Here is a 27,528-nt window from a genome sequence, read left to right as displayed (position 1 = left end):
CTAGTCTATACTGCACAGTGTGTCTATACTGTACTGTACTGTCTATACTGTACTGTGTGTCTATACTGTACTAGCCTATAATTGTAATTGTGGTCTATACTGTACAGTGTGTCTATACTGTACTGCATTGTGCCTATACTGTACAGTGTGTCTATACTGTACTGTGTGCCTATAATTGTACTGTACTTGTGCCTATACTGTCCTGTGTGTCTATACTGTACTGTGTGTCTATACCATTGGCCTATACTGTAACAGCACTGAGCTATACTGTAATTGCACCCTTATACTGTACTGTGTGTCTATACTGTACTTACTGTGCCTATACTGTACTGTGCCTATACTGTACTGTACTGTGTGCCTATACTGTACTGTACTATACTGTGCCTATACTGTACTGTGTGTCTGTACTGTAATTGTACCAGCCTATAATTGTTATGTGTCTATACTCGTACTGTGTGTCTATACTGTACTGTACTGTGCCTACACTTGCACTGTTGTCCATACTGTACTGTGTGTCCATACTGTACTGTACTGTGTGTCCATACTGTACTGTGTGTCCATAATTGCATCACTGTGTGTCACTGTACTGTACTGGTGCCTATACTGTACTGTGTGTCCGTACTGTACCTATACTGCACTGCACTGTGTCTATACTGTCACGTGTCTATACTGTACTGTGTGCCTATACTGTACTGGTACCATATGTCTATACTGTACTGTGTGTCTATACTGTACTGTACTGTGTGTCTATACTGTACTGTGTGTCTATACTGTACTGTGTGTCTATAATTGTACTGTGTCTATACTGTCCTGTGTGTCTATAATTGCATATAGCTCCATACTGCACCGCACTGTGCCTATACTGCATCATGTGTCTATACTGTACTGTACTGTGCCCACTGCAGAAAAGGTTCTATACTGTACAGTTTATAATTGTAATGGTATACTGTACTGTGTCTATACTGCACTGTGTGTCTATACTGTACTGTGCCTATACTGTACTGTACTGTGCTCTATACTGTACTGTAGTGTGTCCATACTGTACTGTACTGTGCCTATAATTGCACTGTGTGTCTATACTGTAAGCAAAAAGTCTATACTGTACTGTGTGTCTATACTGTACTGGTGCCTATACTGCATCGTAGTACCGTGCCTATACTGTACTGTGTGTCTCATACTGTAATTGCATCAGCCTATACTGCAGTGTGTCTATACTGTACAGTGTGTCTATACTGTACTGTACTGTGCCTATACTGTACTGTACTGTGCCCATACTGTACTTTGTACTGTGCCTATACTGTACAGTGTCTATACTGTACTGTGTGTGTCTATACTGCACACTGTACTGTGTGTTCATACTGTACTGTGTGTCTATACTGTACATTGTGTGTCTATATATCATACTGTGTGCCTATACTGTACTGTACTGTGTCTATACTGTACACTGTGTCTATAATTGTACTGTACTGAGCCTATACTGTACAGTGTGTCTATACTGTACAGTGTGTCTAAATTGCACTGTACTGTGCCCATACTCGTACTGTGCCTATACCGTACTGCAGCCTATATCAACTTGTACTTGTGTCTATACTGTACTGTGTGTCTATACTGTACTGTACTGTGCCCATACTGTACAGTGTGTCTATACTGTACAGTGTGTCTATACTGTACTGTACTGTGTGCCTATACTGTACTGTGTGTCTATACTGTACTGTGTCTATACTGTACTGCATTGTGCCTATACTGTACAGAGGGCCTACTGGTACAGAGTGTCTATACTGTACTGTACTGTGCCCATATTGTACTGTGTGTCTACACGTACTGTGTGTCTCATACTGTACTGTACTGTGCCCATACTGCAATTAAAGTGTGCCCAACTACTGTACTGTGTGTCTAACCACATACTGTAATTGCATCAGTCTATACTCACAGAGGTCTATATTGCATACTGTGCCTATACTGTACTGTACCATGCCTATACTCACAGTAATCTATACTGTACAGTGTGTCTATACTGTACTGACAGCTCCATACTGTGCATGTGTGTCTATACTGTACTGTAGTGTGTCTATACTGTACTGTGTGTGCCTATACTGTACTGTGTGTCTATACTGTACTGTGTGTCTATACTGTACTGTGTGTCTATACTGTACTGTGTGTCTATATTGAACTGTATTGTGCCTATACTGTACAGTGTGTCTATACTGCAGGTCTATATCACTGTACTGTGCCTATACTGTACAGTGTGTGTTCATACTGTACAGTGTGTCTATACTGTACTGATGTGCCTCAAAACTGTACAGCCTATACTGTACAGTGTGTCTACTGTACAGTGTGTCTATATCATTGTACTGTGCCTATACTGTACTGTGTGTCTATACTGTACTGTGTGTCCATACTGTACTGTGTGTCTATACTGTACTGTACTGTGCCCATACTGTACTGTGTGTCTATACTGTCCTGTGTGTCTATACTGTACATGTGCTTACGATGCCTATACTGTAACTGTACTGTGCCCATACTGTACTGTGTGTTCATACTGTCCTGTGTGTCTATAACTGTACTGTATGCCTATACTGTACTGTGTGTCCATACTGTACTGTGTGTCTATACTGTACTGTGTGTCTATACTGTCCTGTGTGTCTATATTGCATTGTATGTGCCTATACTGTGTGTGTCTATACTGTACAGTGTGTCTATACTGTACTGTACTGTACTGTGCCTATACTGTACAGTGTGCTATACTGTCACTGTGTGTCTATACTGCACTGTACGCCTATACTGTACAGTGTGTCTATACTGTACAGTGTGTCTATACTGTACTGGTACTGTGCCTATACTGTACTGTGTCTATAATTGTACTGTACTGTGTCTATACTGTACTGTGTGTCTATACTGTACTGTGTGTCTATACTGTAATTGCACTGTGCCCATACTGTACTGTGTCTATACTGTACTGTGTGTCTATACCTGTAATTGTGTGCTCATACTGTACTGTACTTCAAATTATACTGTACTGTGTGTCTATACTGTACTGTGCCTATTGACTGTACTGTGCCCTATACCCTGTACTGTGTGTCTATACTGTACTGTGTGTCTATACTGTACTGTGCCTATACTGTACTGTGTGTCTATACTGCACTGTGCCTATACTGTACTGTGTGTCTATACTGTACTGTAGGTCTATACTGTACTGTACTGTGCTCTATACTGTACAGTGTGTCTATATACTGTACTGTGTCTATACTGCACTGTACTGTGCCTATACTGTACTGTACTGTGCCCATAATTGTACTGTACTGTGCCTATACTGTACTGTGTGTCTATACTGTACTGTGCCTATACTGTACTGTGTGTCTTAATGTACTGTACTGTGTCTACTGTACTGTGTGTCTATACTGTAATTGTACTGTGCCTATACTGTACAGTGTGTCCATATTGCAGTGTGTCTATACTGTACTGTACTGTGCCTATACTGTACTGTAAAAAATTATACTGTACTGTGTGTCTATACTGTACTGTACTGCCTATACTGTACTGTACTGTGCCTATACTGTACTGTGTGTCTATACTGTACAGTGTGTCTATACTGCACTGTACTGTGCCTATACTGTACTGTGTACTGTGCCTATACTGTACAGTGTGTCTATATCTGTACAGTGTGTCTATACTGTACTGTACTGTGCCTATACTGTACTGTGTGTCTGTACTGTACTGTACTGTGTCTATACTGTACTGTGTGTCTATACTGTACCAGTACTGTGCCTATACTGTACAGTGTGTCTATACTGTACAGTGTGTCTATACTCGTACTGTATCAGCCTATAACTGTACTGTGTGTCTATAATTGTACTGTGTGTCTATACTGTACTGTACTGTGCCTATACTGTATGCACTGTGCCTATACTGTACTGTGTGTCTATAACTGCACTGTGCCTATAATTGTACTGTGTGTCTATACTGTACTGTGTGTCTATACTGTACTGTGTGTCTATACTGTACTGTACTGTGTCTATACTGTGAACTGTGTGTCTATACTGCACTGTGTTTTGTTTGTGTGTCTATACTGTACTGTGTCTATAATTGTACTGTGTGTCTATACTGTACTGTGTGTCTATACTGTACTGTGTGTCTATACTGTACTGTACTGTGCCTATACTGTACTGTGTGTCTATACTGTACTGTGTGTCTATACTGTACTGTGTGTCTATACTGTACTGTGTGTCTATACTGTACTGTGTGTCTATACTGTACTGTGTGTCTATACTGTACTGTGTCTATACTGTACAGTGTGTCTATACAACTCTCTTTTGTGCAGTAACCAGAGATTGTGATTTTGAAGAGACAGAGGCCCCCCCCCATGTGTGTGTGACAGTGTATCAGGTGTTGATAAACAAGATCATGATAGATTTCATTAATTCCTAAGAGTGAGTGACTGTCGAGTGTGTTACAAGATACCGCACTGTTTATTGACTTTACTGTGAATGGCTTGTATGTGGTTTCTCCAGTTAAGTTTCTCATCAACAATAACTCTGAGGAATTTAGTATCTTGTTCGTTTGAGGACTGTATTACCAAGGTATAAGGGGTCCAAGTCTGAGGTAAGTTTATTCCTTCTGAAAGATCCGTAGTGGGTTTTCTCAAGGTTTAAGGTCAGTTTATTATACGTATTCCCAGGTCCCGACTTTAGTTAATTCAGTGTCATATTTCTCATCAGGTGGAGGTCTGAGTTGCTGGCATAGAGATTACTATCGTCTGCAAATAAGTTGTATTTTAAGTGAGCTGGCATGACTATGTCGTTTATGCAACAAAAACAGTACTGGACCAAGAATGGAACCTTGGGACTCCAAACAAGATTGGCAGGAGTCAGATTGGTGGTTATTATAGCAGACATACTGCATCCTGTTGGACAGATATAAGGTAAACCAATTGTGGGACAGGCCCTAACGCGTAATGTTTAAGCTTTGAAAGGTCGATAGTATCAAAGGCTTTAAGGAGGTCGAAACCGACTGTGAACTGACTGTCATCAAAGGAATTTAAGATGTCATTAGTAAGGATAGCAGAGCACTCTCAGTCGACCTTCTAGCTCTAAATCCAAACTGGGAGTCTGTAAAGATGTTGTTACATTGCAGAAGGCATTTAGTCTACTACATTTCAGTATCTTACCTCTCAAGGCTGGGAGGACTGATATGGGGCGGTAATTCTTGAAGAGACCTTTGTCCCCAGATTTTTTATATGCCAGGTGAACTTTAGCAATTTTCAGTTTATCAGGGTGCTGTTACAAGAGATAGCCAGGGTGTTATAATAATTCATAAGGTTCCGTTAAGGCTCCATTATCACCTTAAGGTTCCGTTAAGGCTCTATTATCACCATAAGGTTCCGTTAAGGCTCCATTATCACCTTAAGGTTCCGTTAAGGCTCCATTATCACCTTAAGGTTCCATTAAGGCTCCATTATCACTATAAGGTTCCGTTAAAGCTCCATTATCACCATAAGGTTCCGTTAAGGCTCCATTATCACCTTAAGGTTCCGTTAAGGCTCCATTATCACCATAAGGTTCCATTAAGGCTCCATTATCACTATAAGGTTCCGTTAAGCTCATTATCACCATAAGTTCCGTTAATGCCCATTATCACCATAAGGTTCCGTTAAGGCTCCATTATCACCATAAGGTTCCGTTAAGGCTCCATTATCACCATAAGGTTCCGTTAAGGCTCCATTATCACCATAAGGTTCCATTAACTCATTCACTATAAGGTTCATTAAGACTCCCATTATCACCATAAGGTTCCGTTAAGGCTCTATTATCACCTTAAGGTTCCGTTAAGGCTCCATTATCACCATAAGGTTCATTCAAGCTCCATTATCACCTTAAGGTTTGTTAAGATCTATTATCACTAAGGTTCCGTTAAGGCTCCATTATCACCATAAGGTTCCGTTAAGGCTCTATTATCACCCTTCTGTCTAAGGCCCATTATCACCATAAGGTTCCGTTAAGGCTCCATTATCACCATAAGGTTCCATTAAGGCTCCATTATCACCTTAAGGTTCCGTTAAGGCTCCATTATCACCTTTTGGTTCCGTTAAGGCTCCATTATCACCATAAGGTTCCGTTAGGCTCCATTATCACCATAAGGTTCCAAGGCTCCATTATCACCTATAAGGTTCCATTAAGGCTCCATTATCACCATGTTCCGTTAAGGCTCTCATTATCACCTAAGGTTCCGTTAAGGCTCCATTATCACCATAAGGTTCCGTTAAGGCTCCATTATCACCATAAGGTTCCGTTAAGGCTCCCTGCCGGGGTTTTGACCGGATTTGACAAGTGCCAGGGAAAGCCAGTTCCCTCATCCCTTCACTATTAACTTTCTCCTCTATTCCGGGGACCAGAACCTTAATAAATCCTAACACACAAATTCTTTCATACATTGAGGTTTATATTAAGAGGAATATAAACCTGGATTATGAGTTAAACCAGGATTAAACTCGAAATAAGAGAGGGGGACTTATTGTACTAAGAGGGTTTACATACGTTTTTGAATACAAGAATGACATTATTGATTATTATAGAGGAATTAGGAGCTGTCTTCATTAATCACGTGGTTGATGATGTTGTTAGGGTAATGATGAGGCAGATGAAGGTAATTTAGATGAATATAAGAAGGTAACTTACGGCAGAGAGGAATGAGAAGTGTCCGGTTGGTAGCTGCTATCTTACTGTACTGACTCTTGTCCTGCCATCCATCAACCCCACAACCTTCACTCATCTCTACCTCACTATCTAGCCATAATTCATACTTATAACCCTCCTCAGATATTCATATTTTATACTAATATTATTTCATCATAATTAAGTAAATAGTAAATTATGTAATTCAGTATATAAGGCAATAAATGAATTTTGAAAATAAAGGAAGAGTTTTGAAATTCTTACTGATGGTTATTATCCTCTAACTCTTAAATCTCAGAAATTTGAAGGAATTTATTTAATATGATTGGTTCTATGCTACTATATGGAGTTTTATTATCACATTAGTATATATCCAGACACTTTTATTTAGTATATTAGTGAAAAATAATAGAAATCCTATGTGGTTGTTGGTAACTGATGACTCAATGGCACTACAGAACATGGGTCAAGTCTCACCATTAACTCAACTAAATATAAACTTATACTTTTATACTGTATAATTAAAAACCAACATATAAATTAGAAAAAAACATATATTTAAAAATAATTGCTACAATTCTATAGGACAAAATCGGTATAAATATATCCATTACTCTGTATAATTAGTTGTTAGCATGATATATCCTTTATGATAGTGTAAGCATAGTCTTCTTTAAGTATTATCACAGTAATAACAATTAGTACAATAAATTCAGAACAATAGTAAACTAAAGGTATGGTAGTATAACACTCCTGTAAAATATCAACACGGTATTTTGTCTATAAGGCAAGAAATAAGCCTTTAAAGTGAGTTATGGAGGAGGTTTAGAGGAGTCAGCCATCACTAGAACAAATGCCAACCGTTAACATGTCATGGAGAGTGTGTGTGACGTGGAGCTGCTGCCTCGCCTCCTCACCTCTGACGTGGCCACACTACACCAACTCACACACACGTCCACGATAATCCAAGCTATTTAAGAGAAGTGTATTATGAGGGACTTCTCTCGGCAGTAGTTTGTACAGGAGTTATAGAGGGAGGGAGGGGGACGTTTATGCTGTATAGGCCTAGTTTGTCCAGGAGTTATAGTGGGACGTTTATGCTGTATAGGCCTAGTGTCTCGGCAGTAGTTTGTCTAGGAGTTATAGAGTGAGGGAGGGGGACGTTTATGCTGTATAGGCCTAGTGAAGCAACGTTTAATGCCCTACACATGATACACACTTGACCCTTACTCAGGGCCGGATTTAGGCATAAGCTAAACAAGCCTCACAGTCTGAAGGGGCCTCTCAAAACTTAAGATTTTTTTGCATTTGTTAGTTTTATTATAATTTATATTTAAGTAATGATTCAACCTAATTAACATGCAACTAATTATGCTATACATCTATAGGCTGACTGAGAAGAAGTGTCCCCCCCCCCTCCCCCAGTTTAATAAAAAATTATAGGCCCTTTTGAAGATTGGGGCCCCATAGTTATATTTCTGAGCCCCTGAAATTTTAACATTAACATAAAGCATTATATTATATACTGTACATGTAACTGGGTATATAACTTTGGGTGAAGTGAGTGGCAAGACGACAAGACAGTAGTGATAGTGCTACTCCCTGGTGGCTGGGCCCGGCAGTAGGGATGGTGCCAAGTGGGAACACAGTAGTGACATGAGTTTCACATCCTCTGTCGACAGTTCTCAGTAGTGACATGAGTTTCACATCCTCTATCAGCAGTTCTCTTAACCCAAACAATAACACAAGCCACTGGGTGTGTCACAGTGAGTGGGACTCCTACTGAGATGTTCCGGGTAGCTTACTGACCTACTGCCAGCTTCCGGTTCTTGTGAGGTATGTGTTTGTGTTAATTCTACCTTTGAATAATGTGTTTAACCTTACAGAAGTGGCAGATACGACATAATGGATATCAATTCACTAGTGTCGGTGCAGGAATGTTCCAGGTGAGGGAGGCTGAGTAGAGAAGAGGCCATTGAGGTGGAGTCACTTCCAGAAGATCATCTGTGAGTAAAGGAATCAATAAAGGGGATATAGATAAAGTTCTTATAATATACCAGCAGGATAGGACTCGGAGCAACGGATTTAAGTTGGATAAGTTAGGTTTAGTAGGGAGATAGGAAGGAACTGGTTCACAAATAGGGTGGTGGATGAGTGGAACAAGCTTAGCAACTTTATAATAACTCCTGGAACTCTGGAAAGTTTTAAAAGGAGGCTGGATAGATTCATGGATGATAAGAGAGTGGTAGTAACTCTCGACAGGAGCTGCCATGCACAGGCCAACCAGCCTATTGCAGACTCCTTATTTTCTTATGTTGTACTTATGTAATCAGGCTCATATCAGCAGTAGTAGCAACTACCGCGGCTTGTTAGAATCCATCCCTAAATTTTGTCCATTTTGGTAAATTTTCACTAATGCACCGGTCTTTCTTTGGTTATTAAAAATAGTATGTTTGGTGAATTTTTCTTCATGCACCGGTATTTCTGTCACTGTTATTAATATGTTTTTGGTAATGTTTAGACAATTCTAAGACCTTTTTCTAATATGATATTTCTGCCGGAAATTAAGGATAACCAAGATATTAATTTTTCAATATTATTAGATTTGGTCAGTCACAAGTGTTGCCATTTGTTGTTTATGTCTCACAGAAGGTCTGACCGCCCGTCACGCAGTGCTCCTTACCTCCGTGTTGGCTTCTTAAGCGTCTACAGCACATTTACGGGGGGTGGTGTGGGAGTTTCTTATTGGTTATAGCGATAGGAGACTTATAATTGGGCAAGATTTTTTTGTCTTAGCCATTGAACAATGCGTGGGTGCGTCGGGAGTGGAGGTTTTATTTTTCAGTACCAGAATAACCAGATATGGCTGAACAGGTGGACATAGCTGTGCCGTCATTGTGATAGAGATTATTTTACGTCAATTGCAGAGTTTCATCAGAAAAATAGGGTTAGGTTAAGTCTGGTTTTGTTGGGTTTTTTATTTGTGATTTACTAAAAAAATGCATTTTCGTTTAGATTGATGGGCCATATGGGCCATATTCCGATGTTATATGATGAGTTTAGAACTAATTTTATATTCATTTCAGCCAGAAATCAATATGTATTGAATTTATTCAGCTTATTGCCAAAAAAGTAAGAGAATCAATTTTGGATGATTTGAAAAAAAACAGAATACTTCAGCTTATGTGTAGACTCTACACCGGATCTTTCACATGTTGGTCAACTGCAGTGAACCCTCACTTTACGCGGTTAATTGAACCCACGGCGGCCCGCGTAAAGTGAGAAACGCGTAAAGTGAACAACATAACATATGGGATTAATTGAAATAGAGACCGGGCCGACCCCCAAACTCCACTTTTTCAGACAATACCTACGTTGTAGTAAAAATAACTTCTTAATTTTATGATGGCATGTGCACACAATTAATAATTAAGAGAAATATCAATAATATTAGGTTTTTAACACTTACATTAGTAGAAAAGATGGCTGGGCACACGGGGATGGGGGGGTCGGCTCCGAGGCAGAGGGCAGATTATTGGCCCTCACCTGTATCACTTGTATCAATTGTATCACTGTCCACCACAGAGGCTTGCTGGGCCTCTTTGTCAAACTCCCCAAAGTCCATATAAGTCCATATCCTCACTATCATTATCATTATCACTGACTTGGGCCGGCTGTGGTGGGTGGCGGGTGAAGAACTCGGTAATGTTTTGATGACTGGGCGACCTTGTGCGCGCCCTGCTCGCGCCGCTCTCCGCGAAAAGGGTACACACACCACGGAAAGTGAGCATTCCGGTTTCGGCAGGGTACCGCTTAAACATGGAAACGCATAAAGTGGAACCGCGTAAAGCGAGGGTTGACTGTAACTGTGTGGTGTAATGGTCAGCATTTTCGCCTCGCAAGCGAGTGGACCCGAGTTCAATCCTCGGGCAGGGTGAAACTATGGGCAAGTTTCTTTACACCATTTGCCTCCGTCTACCCTGCAGTAATTGGGAACGTGGATGTTAATCAATTTGTGGATCGTATTCCAGGGTAATGGTTAGCCAGTGGGGTGCTGGACAACTCATACCCAATTACGAGATAACTTGCGTAATATACAGTAAAAGTCCAAAAATGCGGATGCCAGAAATCCGTACCACCCAAGAATCCGGACTTTTCGAAAACTAAATTTATATTTTTTTTAGCTGGCTTTTGTGTGTATGTGCGCATGCGTGAGCGCCACAGCTGCACAGCAACAACAAGCGACCACGCGGTCGCCACTTTAAAATGAGCAATTAAACTGTGACAACGTATGTTATTTTGAGTCCTACTCTTTCCGTTTACGGAGCCCATAATAATGGCTCCTAAAGTAGATAAACTTCGTTGTGTGAAGAGAAAGAAGAACACGTTGAAATTGAGTGACAAATTTTTAAATAATTAAAATAGAACGTGGTGTGAGCAATACTGTTCTAATGGAAACATACAACATTGGAAAGTCTACAATTTATGCTATAAAAAAGGCAAAGAATAAAATTCTAGAATTCACAGCTTTTTCATTAAAACTGCTTGTGTTGATAAATGAAGCATGCTATATTTGCTAATGAATAAACTATCAAAATGTATCTGTTCATCTCTTCTTTATTCCTCCTTAAATTTGAATTTTAAAAGTACTGCCTGAGAATCCGGAAAATCCGAAAATCCGGACCGACCCAATCCCCAAGCAGTCCGGAGCATAAAGTCTTTCCCTGATTATGAAAAATCATATCTCGAAGACCATTCTAGATAGAAACATGAATGTTGTAGCATTGTGTAGACGAATTCATAGATTTTTTTTTCATGCATATTTTACAGACATTTTTCCCCTAGAGGTGGCGCTGCAGTCACCAGTATCAAAATGACGTCTATGAAGGAGAAAGCGCAGTGTGTTTTGTGGTATCAAGAACCTAACTCCTAACACACAAAATAATCAACTAAATCCTAACCAAACCTATGTACAAATCTAACCTAAACAAGATACGGGAAAATGGAACACAATGGAGGGAAGTGGGAACGTAGAATTCTACTTAAGACCTGATGGTCCCTGTGGTAGCAGAGGAGGTCCAGCTGTCCTGGTGATAACTGGAGAGAAGTAAGTCAAGTTGTACTGCAGATATCCCAGAGGAGTAGTCCAGCTGAAGGTGTACTGGCTGCACTCGGGCAGGAGAAGTCATTTTTGGCTCTGGTTGAAGACTATTGGGTAGGTGAAGCAACCGAGAACCGTGGTCTAGGTAGGAGGTGAAACTGCAAGTATGGGCAAAAAAATGACGAATCGCCCTCCTAGATGGCGTGGACAGGTTAGTGGACTGGGCAGTTACCAGGCGAAGTGCCGATAAGTGACAAGACTACAGCCCAATGAAGATTGGGTCGTAACAGTTGGCCAATATTCTCACTCTTCGTTCTTTTATATCCTTATTACTGTACCGCTGTGCAGTCGACCCTCGTTAGAACGGAGTAATAGGGGGGAGGGGGAGGGTGTCCGTTTTAGCCGATTGTCCGAATTAACCGATTTAGGTTAGGTTAGGTTAGGTTATGAAATACAGTACTGTATATACACTGTATGCTGAACATGATACACAGTAACAAAAATACAGGAAATACTGTAAACATCATATAACTAGCTATATAAAACATTACAGTATGTAAAAATAAAAAAGTTAATACTGTACCGTAAATTGTTAATTTCATATACCTTTGGTAGATGACAGATAAGAACATAAGAAAATAAGGAGTCTGCAATAAGTCGGTTGGCCTGTGCATGGCAGCTCCTGTCGAGAGTTCCAACCACTCTCTATCATCCATGAATCTATCTAGCCTCCTTTTGAAACTTTCCAGAGTTCCCGCACTTACTACAAAGTTGCTAAGCTTGTTCCACTCGTCCACCACCCTATTTGTGAACCAGTTCCTTCCTATCTCCCTCCTAAACCTAAACTTGTCCAACTTAAATCCGTTGCTCCGAGTCTATCCTGCTCGGATATTATAAGAACTTTATCTATATCCCCTTTATTGATTCCTTTCACCCACTTAAATACTTCTATCATATCTCCCCGCACGCTTCGTCTTTCTAGGGAATGCAAGTTAAGTTTCTTTAACCTATCCTGATATGGAAGGTTTCTAAGTCCCGGAATCATTTTCGTCATTCTTCGCTGCACCGACTCTAGTGAATTGATATTCATTCTATAATAAGGGCACCAGAACTGGACCGCATAATCGAGGTGCGGCCTGACTAGCGCAAGATATAGTTGCAATAAGACCCTAGCACTCATATTACTTACACTTCTAGATATAAAACCTAATACTACTCTGTTTGCCTTATTTCGAACATTAACGCACTGTTTTCTAGATCGTAGGTCCGGGCTTACAAGTACCCCTAGGTCTCTTTCACAAATCGACTTCTCTAGGTTGATGTTGTTAAGGCTGTATACATTGACAGTATTTGTTCTTCCAATATTAAGTACGCTGCACTTGCTGGTGTTGAATTTCATTTGCCATTTTTCAGACCACCCCTGCAGTTTATTTAGATCCTCCTGAAATGCATTTGCATCCTTCCCTGAATTAATCTGCCGCCCTATTTTGGTGTGGTAGAGGTGGGGGTAGAGGTGATCATTCGGAGTCGGTAGAGGTGATCATTCGGAGTCAGTAGAGCTATGATGCTCCACCGGTCCTTGTCCCCCCACTGGTAGGGTCATCAATATCGTCAGCAGGCTCAACAACTGCAGCAGGGTTGGGACGAACTGGCTTGAAGAGTGAGTCTAGTTTCATTTGTTTACCTTGATGATGCTGCCTCTGGATAATGAGTTCCCTAAAGGCTCTAATATGTTGATAGTAATGCTGAACATCATCAGTTTCTGCTGACAATTCAATGTACGAAATGACATTATCAGTGGATTCTCGTATAACAGAGAGTTTGGGTTTCTTGGGCAATGGTTCTTCGTCTTCCTCATCTTCACTATCTCTGCTGTCACCAACGAGAACTTCATCCGCTATTTCTTCTTCTGTTAAGACTTGGTACCCAGGGTCACCCTCTGTATTCTAGCCAGTTTCTGATGTTGTCTAATGTGACATCATTTTCGCCCGCCCTCTTAAGGATATGATGAAAGTCCCTTGCCTCGAATCCTTTGAAATCATATTCTACCTCCACATTGTACAGAAGTTTTGTCCAAGCATTGGCTAGAGTGGTAGTCTTCAGTTCCTTCCATGAAGCTGCTGAGTTGAATATTGCAGACTTGAGGTTGTAGTTCTTGACGTTATTAACAGTTCTTTGTCCTCGTGTGTCTTCCGTAAGATCTTCCTCTTCATCTGTAACCGCAAGAACTTCGTCCAGATATCTTCGGTGGTATATTCTCTTGCAGGCTACAATTATACCCTGATCCATTGGCTGGATCAGGGAGGTAACATTGGGTGGCAGGAACATGCATCTTATTTTACCATCATTACCGACAAGCGTGTCAGCACCTGGGTGAGCAGGTGCGTTGTCCAAAATTAGTAGCGCCTTCACCTCAGCAGCAGGAAGTTTGAGGACATCTTGATATTTTCGCACTGCAGGAATGAAATGCGAGAAAAAACAATCATTAAAGATTTGCATGTTGAACCACGATTTCTTGGAGTGGTAATAATGCACTGGTAGATGGTGCATCATGTCTTTCAAAATACGCGGGCGTGCTGACCTCCCCACCACCACTAACTTTAAACGGTGCATACCGTCTGCGTTCGCGCAACACAATGCCGAAAATCATTCTTTACTTACTTTACGACCAGGTGAGGAGGCTTCATTCTTGAAAGCTTGGGTATTCCGGGGTAGGGACCGCCAATACAACCCAGTTTCATCCCCATTATAGACTTGGGAAATCAGGAGCCCTTCACTCTTAATTAAGTCATTTAGCCTCTCCCTGAATGGTTCGATGTCCTCGGTGGGTGCGCTGCCAGCTTTACCATGGGTAATTTTATTACACATTCCATGGCGATTTCTAAATCGCCATAACCACCCGTCACTAGCTTCGAAATTCTCGATGCCCATATGACTTGCTAGCTTAGCAGCAGCAGCTTGTATTTCTACACTACGGACGACATTACCACAGGATCGTTGCTGTACAAACCACTTCGTCACTGCCTCCTCAAGATTTGTATCTTTCGCCACTCTCATACGCTTCCTTGCACCAACAGATGATGATTTAGAAGTTGCATCAACATTATATTTCAAAGAAAATGCAGTGAGTTTGTCCTTAGCCTTGTGTATGTCCGAAACTGTTTGCTTTTTAACACCATACTCATCACAAACTCTAGACACTGAAGCACCAGCCTCTAACTTCCTTAGAAGTTCCAGTTTCTGGTTCACAGAAAGGGGTCACATACTTCCTCTTCAGCGTTTTACTCCCCCTTGAAGACATGATGTAAAATACAAGGCTGAAAGATGCCTAATCACTGAAATATCAACAAAAATTGCAGGGCATCACAACACTGATACTCAAATATGGCGCTAGGTCAACAATGACTGGCGGTCTTGTGCACGTGAGTCACGCACACAGGACCGCGGCGTGACCCATCTATCGGACAATCCCAGAACCAGATTTTTGGCACGGACAGTCCCTCGCTTAGTTCAGACTTCGTCCGATTTATCCGATATCCGGATTAAAGGGGTCCGAATTAACGAGGGTCGACTGTATTTCATTCTTGACGTTGACATGTTAGAAGAAGAAATTCCTGACGAGGTCACAATTAGGTTGGCTATTTCCAAATTAACAAAAAGGAGGAAATTTTTTAAATTTTTTTTGTGTCCCCTATTTTTTAACCTAAATTAAGCATGTTTAATGAGGAGTTGAAAATATATAAAAACTTGTATAAAATATACAAAATATACTTAGAAATATTGTTGATTTGTCAAATATCACTATAATGTGATGAATGCTATTTTGAGGCCATTTTCCTAATTTTTATTTTTTTTAATTTACTGTATATATTACATACATGCATTCATACAGTACAGTGGTCCCTCGGTTAACGAGCACAATTCGTTCCTGAAGGTTGCTCGTTAACCGAAAAATTCGTTAGCCGAAACCATTGTTTCAATCGGTTTTTGGGTAATTGGTTCCAGCTCACCGAAAATTACATACAAACTAAAAATAAATGCAGTAAAGTACACTTACTTTGAGAGGTGTGCATGTAGAAGGCTCCTGGTTGATGATGGTGGGAATTAGAATGGGGGTGGAGGAGAAGGGAGAAGAGAAGGCATTGGGGTGGAAGAGAAGTCACCCCATGGCGCCATTTCACCCATAAAATTTTAGTTCACTTGGTGTAATTCAAGATTATTTTCTTTAAATCAACACTGCACTGTGCTATATATTATCAATATGTAAAATATATTTCAAAATGGCCAATAATTTGACTGGAAACACAGAAGAAAAGCATTTATGTTGAAGAGTCTCAAACAAGATGTTCCTTCTTCTGAACCTGTAAACAAACTGACGCCAAGCTTGGTGTGTTGAGTGGCTGTTTGGCGTGCAAAAAACTAGTTTCCTGCACTTCAATTATGATAAAAAATTGTTAAAATGACTAAAAAAATTAATATAAAACTTTTCAAATTATTGAATAGTACAACCTTCTTGATATTACCTAAAATGGTAAGGAATTTAAGCCCTAAAACCGATTACTGTATTGGCGGACTAATAGTACAGTTGAAGGGCAGCCAAATGCTGGTGAAAACATGTTGGGAAAAATTCATAAGGAATTCGTTAATCGAGGGTTTGCTCGTTAACCGAAGTGAAGAATCTTATGGAAGGTAATTCGTTAACCGAGGCGCTCGTTAACCGAGGGATCACTGTACAAATAAAGAACTGAAAGAAATGAATATTAATTTTTATTCCTGGTGAAACCGCAGATGCTAACCAAATTAACTTACTTCTCAAACTAAAGGAAGTAGCCTACTTACTATGGACTGCCAAGTATAGATGTCTATTCTTTTTAGTCAGACCCCAAAAAGGAGGACAAATTAACGTCCGGCTCGAGGTAGCGGAGGACAGGACACCCTAGTCACGATGTCAGCCACTCCGTACAACAAGTTCGTTATACCGGAAGAAGTACCAGTGAGGAGCCCTGAATTATATACTGTGTACTAACTGGAAAATTAATCTGTTTTTATGCATGTCTATATTTTGTTGACTTATGACCATTTTAAACGTTTACATCGCCCAGTTTATAAATTGAAACTGTAAATCATAAGCCATGCTGATGGAATAACATAATTATGGAATGAGATGCAACAATTTTAAAGCCTGCATTACATTTCCTTATTTCACTGCACCTTCCTACAAGATTTACATAATCTTTTTTTGTAATCATAGATAAAACTAAAATGCATGGTATATACTGTACACCAATAGGTATGGATTATCTCTTGAATTGGGTGTAAGTAATCTTGGGTATGACTTATGTCGTGAGCTGGGTACGAGATGACCCTAGCCAGTGCAGTTGGCGAGTTGTCCGGTCTTCTCGGACTATTCCTTGACACTGGGTCATGCAACTCGTTAACTTAGGGTGTGGTTGTTGTGTTGGTGACAGCTTCCACACCTTAAACAAATTCACGCCAAGGTGGCCCTTGGGCCGGCCATTCTCGATTTCGAGGGGGCAACTATTATAGTAAGATATGTGTCACCTGATGATGGTTTACCTATTGAACACTATCTGACTTTCCTGGAGCTAGAAAATCACAGTGGTGAAAGTATGGGTAACATGGTGGTGGATTATCTAAGAAAAGACTGCAAAGTTGACATTAGTAACTGCCAAGAACAGTCATATGATAATGCAGCTAACATGGCTGGTAAATATAATGAAATGCAGCAAAAAATTCTGGAGAAAAACAAGTATGCTATACTATATTCCATGTGCTGGACATTCACTGAATCTTGTTGGCCGTGCTGCAGTTGATTGCTGCTTAGTTGCAGTAAATTTGTTTGCTGTTGTGCAACAAATATACACTTTCTTCTCATCTTCTACAAAAAGATGGGCAGTTCTCTTATCATTCTTGAATGCAGATTCCAGAGTACCAAAATATCTATCTGACACTAGGTGGGAAGCACATGCAAAAGCTACTTCAGCCATAATTGAGAGTTATGAGTCAATTGTTGATGCTCTTGATCATCTCCATACTAGTGACAGTGAAAAGCACGATACAAGAAGACAAGCTGATAATCTTTTGGAGAAAATGGAGGAATTGGAGTTTGTTTTCATGCTGTACCCATGGAATCATTTGATGGATGAGTTTCACATCACTAGCAAGGCCCTTCAGGATCCAAAGATTACACTCAGCACATGCACCAAGCTTTGTACATCACTTTATCACTGTGAAAGATACTCGAAATCATTTTGATGATGTTGAACAAGAAGCAAAAAGCAGATTGCCTGATGTAGACTACAAGTGTATGAAGAAAATAAGGAGAGTGAGAAAGAAAACAAGTCAATGATGCTGCTCCTGATGCTGATGGATGCTCTTGAAACTACTGTAACTTGAAGAGAAGAACAACAGTTTACAATTATGCTGCGAGCAAGTTACCCGCTAAGTAAATCTAAGTTACTGAAGATGGCGCTGTCTTTTCCTAGTGACTGTAATAAGTCAGTCAGTTAGAACAGGCATTGGGAACCTGTCTGGTACAGTTGACTGGTCTCCATCCTCCATATTTCTTGGAACTAGGAATAAAGGTTAGTTCCATGGTGATGAAGTATGGATTACCTGTCCACCATGTCTTGTACTGTACTGTCTGCTGGACTACTGCCCTTCTGCTGTGGGGTAGCCTATGCTGTATGCTGGGGTGTTGTCATGGTTTTAATGTAAAGTTTAGGTGTGGATGTTATATAAGGTTATATTATATTTTGTTTCTTATATTTCTTACCGTAGAGTTCGATACCTTTACACTGGTTACTTACAGGAGATTATGGTGTATCTACATAGAATTCACTCCACCACTCGACATTCCATGATTTATACTTGATAAATGATGATTTAATGAGTTCCATTAATTTCCAACATCTGTGTAAGTTATTGGTTATACTTTGTCATAACCAATCAGTCATTACCTCAAGTAATAATAAGATAGGATCACAGATACGGGCAGATAATTGCACTTACATTTATTTTCAAGCTTCCATACAATGATTTACAATTTGCATGGATATATGAGTCACTCACATTCACGCTGTAATAAAATTAATCTTCTAAAAGAGGGAATTTTCAACTTGGGGACACATGTGATTACTCTACTATGGGTATGACTTTAACAGAGCCTTAATTCTTCAAGTGATACATTAATTGCCAGAGAAATTAAAAACTCGCAAAATTTGAGAACCTACTGTACAACATTTAACCCTTCAATATATCTTCAAAGAGACCACGAAGCAGTGAAAGTGGTGCTAGTGCTTCCAAGCGTAAGCACAAGTCACTATCTATCCAGGAAAAGGGTGAATTTCCATGGTCCGGCACCGGTCAGGTCCCGAAGTTGCCGGACTAGAGAGGTACAACCTGTAATATCTGTGTAAATATTCCTTTTTCTGCAAGAATTACATATACCATACTTCACATTTTCAGATATGAATTTATGTCCCATTGCACTGTTACTCCTTCCCATAGCTCTCCTTTATTTAATGATAACTTTTATCTGAGTATAAGAACATAAAATCTAATTCGGTATTAATGAAATTACACACGCAGTATATGCTAATTTTCTGTCGTGTTTTTATGAAAATGTGTTTGCACTCTTTAAAATTTAGGAGAAAGAAAATTAATAGCCTATTGATTGAGAATGTGGTTTTCATTATAGCCTTGTGCTTCAGATTTTCTAACAAACTTTGGAAAAATCATCTATTCTGTTGATGTTGTTCCTGGTAACATAATGAATTGATGTTTACCTCACTCTGCATACTCCACTATTGAGAAATCAAATGGTAAACTAAAAGAAACTATTAGAATTTTTTGTTTCATTCAGACAATACAATGTAACACTTGTACATGATATTAGGTGATAACATTATATTGTAGGTTTAACTTAGTACAGTAAAACACATTAGAGTGGCTACAATGATATTTACTGTATGTACAAAATAACATTACATTTATAAGTTCATGTCTTAATGTCTACAGATTCAGTGAAGCTTCCTAGTGAATCTACAGTAGATGTCAAATGGTGAAGCTGTCCTCTGAACCACACAAAACAGAAGTACAGACGCATGATGGTGAGCAAGATACAGGATTATTAGTACAACATGTTATTGTCAGTCAAATGATGTGTTTATAGAGTACTTTTGTGACAATATTAATTAAATATTCTACAATCCTTAATGTAATGGCAAAACAATATATGCAGTAACATAAAAGGATTAATGAAATATATTAAAGCCATAAATCCAATAGTACAGTATTGTCTCGATTTACGTGTTTGGTCATTTACGCGGCACCTGGCCAGACCGACAATTTTTATTTACTCGGTTCATTCCATCATTTATGCGGTTCATTCCATCATTTTCGCGGTTCATTCCATCATTTTTGCGGTTCATTCCATCATTTACGCGGTTCATTCCATCATTTACGTGGTTCATTCCATCATTTACGTGGTTCATTCCATCATTTACGCGGAGAGCGGCGCGAGCAGGGTGCACACAAGGTTGCCCAGTCAAAAAAAAAAAAACATTACCGAGTTCTTCACCCGCCACCCACCACAGCCGGCTCAAATCAGTGATAGTGAGGATATGGACTTTGAGGGGTTTGAGAAAGAGGCCCTGCAAGCCTATGTGGTGGATAGTGATACAATTGATACAAGTGATACAGGTGAGGGCCAATAATCTGCCCTTTGCCTCGGAACCAACCCCCCCCCCCCATCCCTGTGTGCCCAGCCATCTTTTCTACTAATGTAAGTGTTAAAAAACCTAATATTATTGATATTTCTCTTAAATATTAATTGTGTGTGCATACCATCATGAAATTAAGATGTAATTTTTACTACAACGTAGGTATTGTGTCTGAAAAAGTTGAGTTTGGGAGTCGGCCCAGTCTCTATTTCATTTGATCCCATATGTTCTGTTGTTTCGTTTACGCGTTTCTCGTTTTACGCGGACCTCCACGGGTTCAATTGACCGCGTAAATGAAGACTATACTGTATATTGAAATGAGATTGGGTGGACATCCCCCACAGATATCAGTTTAGCTTTAGAGTCATACATGAGATTGGGTGGACATCCCCCACAGATATCAGTTTAGCTTTAGAGTCATACATGAGATTGGGTGGACATCCCCCACAGATATCAGTTTAGCTTTAGAGTCATACATGAGATTGGGTGGACATCCCCCACAGATATCAGTTTAGCTTTAGAGTCATACATGAGATTGAAGGCCAATTGCTAGGATTAAAAGGTTATGCATTATCATTCAACAATTGTAATGTGCTGTACTAACTGTGAATTTTAAAGATGTATCAACAAGATTGTGACATGATTACTTTGCTCTGATTTCTTATTTCAGGTACAGCTGCTCCCCGACTTACAACGGGGTTAGGGACCCAAATCCAGGTCGTAAGTCGAAAATGCAAAAAAATAATGAAATACAGTACAGTAAAAGTAATCAATAATGAAGAATGAATACAGTGTTACTTTGCACTTACCTTTAATGTAGTCAGCTGAATGCATGGAGACTACATTAACTACTTGAAGCAGAGGAGGAGACAGGGCTGGGTGGGTCATCAATGTCGCTTTCTTCAGACAGGTTAACATACAGGGGGAATCTTGCTGGTTGAAGGTATTGGATTATCTTTAGGGAGTGACGAGGCAGCACTGGTGGGGCGTGAGGAGACAGCAGTGGGGGACTTCTTAAAATATATGTCCAATTCAGATTGCACAGTTTGCTTTTTCTTTTCATTGTAAATCTCCTTGTCGCAAGCAAGTGCATCTTGGATCATTCTGTGAACTTTTGCAAAACGCTCAACATTTTGATCCATTCCGTCAAACATTTGCATCCCCTGATTAATAGTAGCACATGCTGCTGCCATTTGTTTCACTGAAAAATTTTTGGGGGTGCAGGTTCTTCTTCTAAATTTTTACTCTCTTCTTCCTCTGCATTTTTGTGTGCTTCCAGTTCGATAAGATCCTCGTTACTTAGCTCTTCTACTACACTTTCAACCAACTGTTCAACATCTTCATTATCAATTTCGAACTCAAGTTGTTTACCCAACTCCACTATCTTGTTACTAATCGCAGAAATTACTTCATCTTCATTAAATCCTCTGAAACTGTTCACATATCTTTCCAGGACTTTCTTCCATATTCCATTCAGGCACTGACCTGTAACCTCATCCCATGCTGCAGCTATGTTCTTTATACATTTCAAAATGGTGTAGTCCTTCCAAAACTCTCTGAGCGTTTTCTCTCCTTCAGTAGCAGTGTCATGGGTTGCGTTGGGCCTCCCGCACAACCCATCCCAAATGTTTGTTTACGGTAGAGATAAAGCAACCGGCCAGCCATAACTGGGACATATGTTTTCCATTAGTGGTATGTTAGCCAGCCGATAGGGGGGCAGGTCAGTGAGACAGTGTCGTACTCTTCATCATTTCACGCCTCAAAACCACATTTTAGCCAGTGGGCCTTAGACCTTGGGTTACGGAAGACCTCCTGCTCCGCGGATTTAGAACAGGGGCCATACAGACCTACCAGTGCTACGAGTCTGTGTGTGCAAATCCCCGAGATTGTTGTTTAGTCCAGCGACAAGTTCACACATCATGTAAAGGAAGTGATCAATGGTGAGGGCCTGTTTGCTACAAGAGCACTCCAGGCCGGCCTAATAGATCTAAACGATTAATTCTCCAGGTTGACAAACTCTCCCTTATAACTTACGGTACTGTGGCGTGAATGTGAGTGGCTGACCTATCCATGCAAATTATAAGTCCAGTGTATGGAATTGTGCCAAATAAACGTAAGTGCAATCATCTGCCCGTATCTGTGATCCCTCTATTATTATTATTATTACCAAAGGTAATGACTGATTGGTTATGACAAAGTATAACCAATAACTTAGATGGATGTTGGAAATTAATGGAATTCATTAAATCATCATTGATCAAGTACACAACGCATTGAATGCCGGAAGCAGAGTGAAATTCTACGTAGTGATACACCATAATCTCCTGTGTGAGTTACCAGTGTGAAGGTATCCGAGTTCTACGGTAAGAAAACCACTTTCTTGCATTTAAAACGTAACAATTGACGCCCGAACAGGGACTCAGACAGTGGATAATTGCACAATTGTATCGCCCACACCTACACCATGTCAGCTCGTGCAGCGGCTTTTGAGGAAGCACATGACCTCGGGCTGGAGGGGGCTGAGGCGGTTGCATACATGGAGAAGGCTGAGGAGAGAGAAGACAAGGCTGAGGAGAGAGAAGACAAGCGACACGAGCATGAAGAACTCTTAGCCGAACTAGACTTTCAGAAGGAAGAAAAGAAGCTGGAACGAGAAGAGAGACAAATGGAACGGGTGTTCCAAATGGCCTTAGCGGAAAGGAACCAAGACATCACTTATAAGAAATTTCCCCAGATGCCCACCTTTAAGGAGGGCGAATCCATGGAAATGTACATTTCCTGGTTTGAGCATTTCGCAGAAGCCTACGAGCTTGATGACAGCAGTAAGGAATATGAGTTCCTGAACCTATTTGATGGGAAAGCTTTCGGGATTCTTCGACAACTAGAGCGTCCTGAAAATAAATTCCCTGATATGAAGTCTGCACTGCTGCGGGCATATGGGCTGACTACTGAGCAGGCCAGGCATCAGTTCAACAGGGCAATGTTGGAAGAAAATGAAACGGCTGCACAGTTCCGGGATCGTTTAAGGGACTATGTGGCTCAGTGGATGAGTAAGGATGAAACCCCCAAGTCCATGGAAGGGGTTATAGACTTAATGGTGCGCACGCAGTTTGAAAGGTCTTGTCCTCCTGAACTTGTGGATCAAATCAGGGCTAATGGAGTTAAGACGTCGAAGGAAATGGCAAGCACAGCAGACGCTCATTTCAGCGCTTTCGGGTACCACACTCGGAGGCGGTGGTCGAGCAGGGAGTCGGCAGGTTACCAACAAAGTCAACAACCTCTACAGAAACAGCCACCGAACTCACCCAGGCAACAGGGAAATAACCAGCAACCACAACCGCAAAGACAGCAACAGAAACAGCAGCAGAAGCAGTACCAAGGCCACCCGAAGTATTAGGACAGTTGGCACCCGGGCAACAATCCACGATGGGACCGGCGGCAGGAAGCCGCCGATGTTCAAACTGTGGGCGGCCTGACCTTCCAGCAGGGCCGATCGTCATGCAACCTGAAGCAGGGATTCATACCGAATCAGGTCTACCCCAACACACCTACTGACTAACTGCCACCTCCAACCTCTCCTCGAGGGGTCACTCCACTTTTCTTGTTAAGCCTGGATATGCTGGAGGAGTTCCAGTGACTGCCATGCGAGATAGTGGGGCATCAGGCTGTATTGTCAGGAGGGAATTGGTGGGGCAACATCAATACACCGGAGCACAAGTAAGTGTTAAATTAGCCAATAGTTACATTCAAACGGTTCCAGTGGCCAAGATTGAGGTGGACACCCCCTTCTTCTCAGGTTGGGTCACTGCAGCAGTCATGAGGGAACCTATATATGATCTCATCATTGGGAATATCATGGGAGCAAGAAACAGTTGTGCAGTGGATGCTGCAACCCAAACTGATGCTGCCGCTTTGCCCCAAGTTAATGCTGCTGCAGTCACTCGGGGTATGGCTCAAACAAAACCTCGAGTCACCCCATTGGCTATTGCCACATCGTCTGATCTCATCAATAGTCAGGATGTCGTCCAAGAGCAAGAGCATGACAGCACGCTCACTTCGGTACACAAGAGTTTGATGGTTGGGACCATCAAGGAGACATTTGGGAATCGAACGAGGTTCGTAAAGAAGAGGAACCGTCTCTACCGAGTGACTGTGACGTCTCTGGGTGAAACACGACTGCAGTTTGTGGTTCCTTCCAAGTACTGCCTGGCTGTGTTCAAGCTAGGTCATTGCACTGCTCTTGGCGGCCATATGGGTAAAAAGAAGACCTTTGATCGCACCAGTGCAGCGTTCTTCTGGCCAAGGATGGGCCAGGAGATCACCAGGCTAGTCCGCTCTTGTGATGTGTGCCAGAAAACCAGTGATCGAGGGCGAGTTCCGCCTGCACCACTACGGCCCCTCCCACTGATCTCTGAACCCTTTGAGAGGGTGGGGGTGGACATTGTAGGGCCGATAAACCCAAGGGCGAGCGATGGGGCAAAGTATATTCTCACCTTGGTGGACTTTAGCACGAGGTGGCCCGAGGCTGTGCCCTTGAGGAACATTGAGGCCACGACTGTTGCAGAAGCCATGTTGGAAATCTTCTGTCGGGTTGGTATTCCCAAACAAGTCCTCAGTGACAGGGGAACCCAGTTTACTTCTGCCATGATGGAGGAGTTGATGCGGTTGTTATCGGTAAAGGGGCTAAAGACAACACCCTATCATCCGATGTGCAACGGACTCTGTGAGAGGTTTAATGGGACGCTGAAGAAAATGCTCAGGAGGATGGCAGCCGAACAACCTAAGGAGTGGCCACGCTACATTGCCCCACTTCTGTTCGCGTACCGGGAGGCGCCACAGAGCTCGCTCAAGGTGTCTCCCTTCGAGCTTATGTACGGCAGGTCCGTCCGGGGACCACTACAGGTTCTTCGGGAACTGTGGGATGATGAGGAATCAGATCCGGAAGTCAAGACCACTTATACATATGTCATTGACTTAGCTGATCGTCTCCAAGAAACCTGCCAACTGGCAAAGCAAGAGCTGATAAAGGCTCAAGAGGTCCAGAAGACTTACTATGACAAGAAGGCCAAGCTTCGTTGTTTCAAGCCAGGTGATCAGTGCCTGGTTCTGTTGCCTATGATGCGCAATAAGTTACTGGCTCAGTGGAAAGGTCCATTCGACATTGCAGAGCGTGTCTCGGATCTGACTTACATCGTCCAGGTGGGATCTCGACGAAAGAAGTTCCACCTCAACATGCTGAAGAAGTACTTCCAGTCGCCGATCGGGGGTACAGTCTCCACTGAGGAAGACAGGGACGAGCCTTCCCAGTGTGATTCAGGGGTAACTTGTGCTGCCACAGTGATCTCTGACAGTGATGAGGAGGATGGGCCTGTCACTGCACGCTCCCGCCAGAGTGAGACTTTCACAGAAGTTGAGGTGAACGGAAATCTATCAGCAGAGGAATGAGATGCCATCGGTTCTCTGTTGCATCGCTACATGGACATCTTCTCTGATAAGCCAGGAGTTGCCTGGGTCGACTGTCACACTATTGAACTGACCAGCCCTACACCTGTTCGGGTAAAGCCCTATCCTATACCTATGCGACTACTGGACACTGTCAAACAAGAAATTGAGGTAATGGAAGCAGTGGGAATCATCGAGAAATCGTCTCCATACTGTAGTCCTATGGTAGTCGTCCAAAAAAAGGATGGGGGTGTCAGGATCTGTGGGGATTATAGGAGAGTCAGTGCCATTACCCAGGTGGATGCTGAACCTATGTGTGATCAGAAAACTATTTTTCAAGAATAGTTGGTTCCAAGTTATTTACCAAACTTGATCTGACCAAGGGGTTCTTCCAAATTCCACTGGACCCGAAGAGTCGGCAGATCACAGCCTTTGGTACGCCAGGGGGTCTCTATCAGTACAGAGTCCTTCCCTTTGGTCTCACAAACTCCCCTGCCATCTTCAACCGTGTCATGAGGCAAGTCCTAAACGGCATCAAGGGAGTTGAGGCATTTGTGGACGATGTGTTAATCCATTCAGCAACATTTGAGGAACACCTGGAACTCTTAGAGGAGGTGTTCCGGAGGTTCCAACAAAAAAAACATGACCGTGAAACCAAGCAAGTGCGAGATCGGTCAGGCTGCAGTACAGTTCCTCGGGCACACTGTCGGCGGAGGACGCTGCACCTGTCAGAATGAGAAGATCAAAAAGGTCCAAGATGCACCATGGCCCACTACAAAAAAACAAGTGAGGTCATTTCTGGGCCTCGCAGGGTACTACCGGAACTTCATCCCAAACTCTGCCGTGATGGCTCTTCCCTTTACCCGACCTGCTCAAGAAACATGCATCTAACAAGGTTCAATGGGGACCTGAACAAGAGGATTCTTTCAGTGCCCTCAAGAACCTGCTATGCAAGCAACCCATCCTTCAACTGGTGAGGAAGGAAGAGCCTTTCATCCTCCGGACCGATGCTTCACAGGATGGGATTGGCGCAGTGCTACTACAAGAGGCAGACGGCGAGGTTTTTCCAGTTGCGTATCACAGTCGGAAGTTGAAGCCTGCGGAGAGGAATTACAGCATGGTTGAGAAGGAACTTTTGGCGGTGGTGGAAGGCATCAAGAAGTACTACTACTATCTCTACGGAGGTGAGTTTGTGTTGGAGACAGACCACATGCCGCTCACCAGTCTCCGACCATCTAAGAATGCAAATGCTCTTCTGATGCGGTGGGCACTGTATCTCCAGCAGTTCAACTTCGTCCTCTGGTACATCAAGGGCAGCCTGAATGTGGGGGCTGACCTCCTATCTCGATTTGTGGCAGAACCAGAGCAACTGACTGAGAGGTCACCTTCCCAAATGAGTGTGGAGTTGGTCTAGACTCCAGTCGACTCGAGCCTCCAAGCGTCTGGCGGCTCGTCATATGTTATGTATTTTTCTCACACCTTTCTACACTTGAGAACATAACACAACACCTGTGCCACCTTAACAATGTCTACATACCCTACACCACACAAACACCGCTGCTTTTAATGTAGC

General features: G+C 41.8%; 1 protein-coding gene and 1 long non-coding RNA gene across 2 annotated transcripts in view; one reads left to right on the top strand and one right to left on the bottom strand.

Annotated features, from left to right (window-relative positions):
* The window catches only part of LOC121879277, a 27,215-nt gene extending 20,412 nt beyond the window's left edge, over nt 1-6,803 (bottom strand). The window contains exon 1 of the mRNA XM_042385871.1: nt 6,672-6,803. The gene's annotated coding sequence lies outside the window, so the exon portion shown is untranslated. The remainder of the gene's footprint in view (nt 1-6,671) is intronic.
* Nucleotides 6,804-7,559: 756 nt separating this feature from the next.
* On the top strand, nt 7,560-21,244 carry LOC121879278. The gene is made up of 3 exons (XR_006091304.1): nt 7,560-8,504; nt 19,810-19,901; nt 21,184-21,244. It is a non-coding gene; the product is annotated as an uncharacterized LOC121879278 (long non-coding RNA).
* The last annotated feature ends 6,284 nt before the right edge of the window (nt 21,245-27,528 follow it).

Source organism: Homarus americanus, unplaced genomic scaffold, assembly GCF_018991925.1.
Source record: "Homarus americanus isolate GMGI-L3 unplaced genomic scaffold, GMGI_Hamer_2.0 scaffold16894, whole genome shotgun sequence".
Lineage (NCBI taxonomy): Eukaryota > Metazoa > Arthropoda > Malacostraca > Decapoda > Nephropidae > Homarus > Homarus americanus.
Note: the sequence above shows the minus strand (reverse complement) of the source record. Positions and strands in the feature narration are given on the sequence as shown.